Source organism: Molossus molossus, unplaced genomic scaffold (assembly GCF_014108415.1).
Source record: "Molossus molossus isolate mMolMol1 unplaced genomic scaffold, mMolMol1.p scaffold_m16_p_10, whole genome shotgun sequence".
In the NCBI taxonomy this organism is placed as follows: Eukaryota; Metazoa; Chordata; class Mammalia; order Chiroptera; family Molossidae; genus Molossus; species Molossus molossus.
In genome coordinates, this window is record NW_023425345.1 from 50,793,143 (window position 1) to 50,799,142 (window position 6,000).

The following is a 6,000-nucleotide window of genomic DNA, read 5'->3' on the forward strand; positions in this document are numbered from 1 at the left end:
AATGGAGGAGCAAGAGAAGAATGCTGTTCTGGACTAGGTCTGCTGGTGGGACATCACTGATGATGCAGTGAACATCTGTTGATTCTGCCAGTCTAACTGCCATCCCTCTTCCTCAAGTGATAGCACTCCATTTCCTTTTAGGAAACCACCTCTCCCCTATTCTCAGTCCATGTAGAGCAAAACTTCTGTTCCGGGGGCCCCATGACCCAGGCCTGGTCAGTCACAGGATTTTCTTTCTCCACCTTCAGAGATTGTTTTAGGGATTGACATTTGACCCAAACCCAGTATATGACTCATTTCTGAGGCTTTCAATGGAGCAATTAGGAAAGAGGAACTCTCTTTCCATTAGGGCTGCTGAAATGTTAGAATATAAATCTGAAGCTGCTGGTGGCCATCATGCCATCATCCATCACACCTCAAGCCTGCTTGAGAATGAAGCCAATGCAGAGAAAAGCAAAACTAAGAGATAAAGACAGAGTTCTAGTAACATGCTGAGAATATAAATTGAACTTCACATGCTTAAAATTATCACCTTGACTTTTCACTCATTCAACAAATATTTACTGGAAAATTATATGTCAAATACTGTTTTAGACATTGAAGATACATCTGAACAAAAAATACATCTTGCCCTCTTGGAATTTACATTGTGGTTAGGAGGTGAGGTGGACAATAAATAAGTAAAATGTACAGATGTCAGTGACCAGTGTTAATAAAAATAAAACTGAAAGAGAATAAAGGTAGGAGGGGAGTTGAAATTTTAATAGGACAATCAGAGAAGGCCTCACTAATAAGATAACATTTGAATAAAAATCTGAAATGAAGGATTAAGCCATGTGAATACCTTGGGAAGAATCATCCAGACAGAGGGAATGGCCAAGTATACAATGCCTGATGTGTTGAGGAACAGCAAGAAGGCCAGAGTGGCTGGAGTGTAATGAGCAAGGCAAAGAGTAGTAACAGATGAGGTCAGAAAGGTAACCAGAAGCCATATTGTACAGGGCATTGTAGGATATTGTAAGAACTTTGGCTTTTCTCTAAGTAGGTAGCCATTGGAGGATTTTGAGCAGAGAAGTGACATGATCTAACTTATGTTTTAAACAATCATTCTGGCTCTTGCATTGAAAGCAAACTGAATAGAGGCATGGGCAGGGATACCAGTTAGGAGACGATTAAAATAATACAGGTAAAAGATGATGATGGTTTGGAGCAGGATAGTAACTGTACAGGCAGAGAAAAATGCTCAGTTTTTTTTTAACCTCTAAATACTTCTGTGTGTATTTCTTAAAATCAAGAACATTCTCTATGTAACCACAATGCAAATGTTTCAAAATCAGTAAATTAACATTGATAAAACACTGTTACCCAAAACACAGACTTTATTCAGATTTCACCCATTATCCTACTTGTCTTCTGTAGTGAGAATTTTTTAGGTCCAAGATCCAATCCAGGATCACATGTTGCATTTCAGTGGTAATGTCTCTTCAGCCTTCTTTCATCTGTATCAGTCTTAATCCTTCTTTCTTTGTTCGTCTTAACTTCGACATTTTGAAGAGAAGAGATGAAGCCAATTATTTTGTAGAATGTTCCTCGATTTGAATTCATCTGATACTTCATTAGATTCAGATTATGCATAGGTGGCAGGAACACTCCAGAAGTGATGCCATGTTCTTCTAATTGATCCTATCAATGACAGGCCATTGTGACTTGTTCCCATATTATGTTAACTTTAATTTTTTTTTTTTTAATCCTCAACTAAGGATATTTTCCCATTGATTTTCAGATAGAGTGGGAGGGAGGAAGGAAGAGAGAGAGAAACATCGATGTAAGAGAGACACATTGATCAGTTGCCTCCCGCAGATACCCGGACTGAGGATCGAACCTGCAACTTGAGTATGTGCCCTCACAGGGAATCAAATCACCACCTTCTGGTGTACGGGACATTGCCCCAACTAACTAAGCCACAAAGGCCAGGGCTCAAATAGTGGTTTTTAAACTTTATAATTCCTTCTGCATTTATTAACATTTTACTATAAGGGTATTCTCTTCTTCCATATTTATTTACTTCTGTTCAAATGGATCCATGATTCTGATTTTACTCAATGGACTATAATCCATTACTATCATTACTTATTTTGATGATCAGATTGTTCCAGATTTGGTCAGGGGGAGCTCCTTCAAGCTGGCTTCTGTGCTTGTCATTCTTTTTGTTGTTGTTGTTGTTGTTGTTCAGATAGAGTGGGAGGGAAAGAGGGGAAGACACACAGAGAGAGAAACATTGACGTGAAAGGGACACATCAAGTGGCTGCCACCTGCACGACCCAACCAGGGCCAGGGACAAACCGCAACCGAGGCACATGCCCCTAGCGGGGACCGAACCCGGGTCTCTCTGGACCGCAGGCCGACTCTCTAACCACTGAGCCAAACCAGCCAGGGCTGTGCTTGTCATTCTTTGAGCATATTCTTACTTCTGGTGCAACATGGTCTAGGCTTATTTTCCCAGCCCAGGCCTGGACTCAGCCATTTTGCTAAGGACTCCTGGTTCTTTTTAATGGGGTGTGATAATAGAACTCAAGATCTAGAAACTATCTGTGCTCATTGCCACTGAGGTGCCATTGTTCATGTCCTTTCAGTACACAGACTAGGAAAAATAGCCATTTTATATTGTTCTTGCCTTTCACCATTTTATATTTGTAACTCCTTTCTCATACCATGAGAAGCCTGGCTCCAAGAAGATCAATATATTTATTCCTTGGCTCAGTTCTACGATACACATAAATTTATTTCAAAATCACTACACCCACACCACTATTAACAATAAACCTATTAACCTATTAAGTCAAATTTAAGTGTTTTTTTGCACTTCTTTTGGCCTTTTTATCTTCAGGCTGAGGATTGTGAAAGTACTATAGCTAAAAGTTACTCGAGTTCTTTCTTTTTCATTAAAAAAATATGGTTGTTATTCACTTGATACATAATTAAGTTGATTTGGTTTTGTTTGTTTGTTTCCAAATTTGAAGTTAAAACAATAGCCCAGCCAGTGTGGCTCAGTGGATCGAGTGTCATTCCATGGACTGAGAGGTCCCAGTTTGATTCCCGGTCAAGGCACATGCCTGGGTTACAGTAGGGGGTATGCAAGGAGCAGCTGATCAATGTGAGACACATTGATATTTCTCTCTCTCTCTCTCCCTTCCTCTCTTTCTAATAAAATTAACAAAAAAACATATTTAAAAAACCACACCCTTGTTGATTTAACTTTTGGCATTTTAATGATGATGTGTCTTGGTGTGGGCCTCTTCGGGTTCACCTTATTTGGGACTTTCTGTGCTTTCTACACCTGGAAATCTGTTTTCTTTGCCACTTTGGGGAAGTGTTCAGTCATCATTTCTTTAAGCAGGTTTTCTGTCCCTTTATCTCTCTTTGCCTCTGGGACCCCTATGATTTGAATGTTGGTACACTTGATGTTGTTCCAGAAGTCCCTTAAACTATCCTCATTTTTTAAAATTCCTTTTCTCTTTTTGCTGTTCTGATTGGGTGATTTCCACTTCCTTATCTTCCCACTTGCTGACTTCTGCATCAACTATTCTGCTGTTGATTCCCTCTAGTGTATTTTTGTTTGTTTCAGTTACTGTATTATTCAGTTCTGATAGGTTCTTTTAATTTTTTTATCTTCACCCAAGGATATGTTTACTGATGTTAGAGAAAGAGGAAAAGGGGGAGAAGGAGAGAGAGAGAGAGAGAAACATCAATGTGAGAGAAATGTCCATCGGTTTACCCTCATACAATCCCCAACAGGAGACCAAACCTGAAACCTAGATATGTGCTCCAACAGGGAATCAAACTTGCTACCCCTCTGTGTCCCAGATGACACTGTAACCAACTGAGCCACATCAGCCAGGGCTAATAGGTTCTTTTTTAAATTTTCTATCTCTGTTGAATTCTCATTGAGCTCATTTATCCTTCCCCTAAGCTCATTGAGCAACCTTATAACCAGTATTTTGAACTCTTTTTTTTAAATCCTCACCCGAGTATATATTTCTCCATTTATTTTCAGACAGAGTGGGGGAGATACACACACACACACACACACACACACACACACACACATCAATTGGCTGCCTCCCGCACGACCCCAACCAGAGCCAGGTACTGAACCCCAATCGAGGTTTGTGCCCTTGACCGGAATTGAACCTGCGACTCTTTGGTCCCTGGGCCAACACTCTAACTGCTGAGCCAAACCGGCCAGGGTGTGTTTTGAACTCTTTATCTTTTCATTAAGTCCTTTTTCTGGAGTTTTGTCCTGGTTTTCTCTGTCTCCTCATTTTGGCTGTCTCTCTGTGTTTGTTTCCATGAATTAGACAAAACAACCCCTCCCAGTCTAGAAGAGGTGGTCTTGTGTAGGAGCTTCTCCTTTGTAGACTGAATGTGCTAGGTGTCTTTGGCAGGTGGGTTGGAGCTAAAGCTGGAGTGAGCACAGGCCGAGGGAAGTCCCAGGGGGCAAGCTGCACCAGGATTGCCTTGGAAGGCCAATTGGAGTTGTAGCTGGAGCAGGCTTAGACCTTGGGTTGCCCCAGGAGCAAGCCACACTGGGCCTGAAACCGGAGCAGTTCCAAGCTTCAGGGATTCCCAGGGGTAAGTCCTTGGGGCTGCAGGGAGTCCCAGGACAAGCCACTCCTGGGCAGGAGCTATAACTAGGGTGGGTGCCAGCCAAGGGGAGTCTCAGAGGCAAGTCACGCCTATGCTGCCTTAGCATGCTGGCTGGAAACTAGAGCTGGAGCAGGCCACAGGGAGACCCAGGAACAAACCACACTGGCCAGAGTCATGAATGGAACAGGTGAGGGCCTCAGAGACTCCAGGGACAAGCAGCAGAGTTGTTGTGGGCTTGGGGTGTGGGGAGCACTGGGATGGCCTTGGCGTGTGGTTAAAGTGCCTGGATTAAGCTCCTACCCTTGCGATCATGGAGTGTGGGAGGTGCCTCCCAGCTGGGACAGAGTTCCCACAGCTCTACTTCTTGGCAGATGCTCTACAGTTAGTAAACGAATTTCCTTCCCATATAGACCAGGTGTCCTTTAAACCACTGTTTTTTCCTTTGCGCCAAGGTGGATGAGTCTGCGCAGGCCCTTCAGTGATTCCTCCCAACTGCAAGGCTGTACATTGGGTTGGAGTGCCCACAGTACCATTTCTCTGGCTCTCCTACCATTTCTGTGTGGTTTCTTGTTTGTTGCACAGAAGCTGTTTGGTCAGCCCTCGGTTCTTGAAGGGGAATTGCTCTGTCTGTAGGTATAAATTTAATGTGTTTAGGGTCTTCCTATGTAAACTGTCTTGGACCAGAAACCCTGACATGGTCAGATTCTTGATGGATTTGAAAGTACAGCCGATAGAATTGCTTGACAATTTGAATGTGGAAGGTGAATGAAAAAAACCCAAAGCATTTGACCTGAGCAACTGGGAGGGTAGAGTTTTAATAAAATAAAATGAAGAAAGATTGTGGGAAGAGTAGATTTGGTGAAGGAGAGATGGAAAGAGAAAGTCAGGAACAGGGTTTTGGCCATGTTGTGTTTGATTTGCTGATTGGATATCCAAGTAGAGGTAGCCACTAGGTAATTGGACATATATGAGACTTGAAATCCTGGCTGGCGATATCAATTTGGAAATCATTAATATATTGATGCTTTTTAAAACTGATAAATTCTACTTTTTCATAAGTCAGTCTGAGTTGGGTTTCTATTGCTTATAACAAAAAGTGGAATCTTGTCTTTCCAGACCTTTTGAAACTCTCTCCTAAGAAGCTCAGCCTCTTCCAATTAGTTGGACAAACCAACCAACCCACATCTTAACCCCTCTTTTTCTACCACTCCACCCAAACACACACTTTCCTAAATGCTGTAGCAGATTCTTCTAGGGCAGAGGACTTGTAACACAACCAAAGACTTCAACTAGGCAAAAAAAAAATGGAAACTCATGAGGGGAAATGATTCATCAGTCACTTACTATGGATGT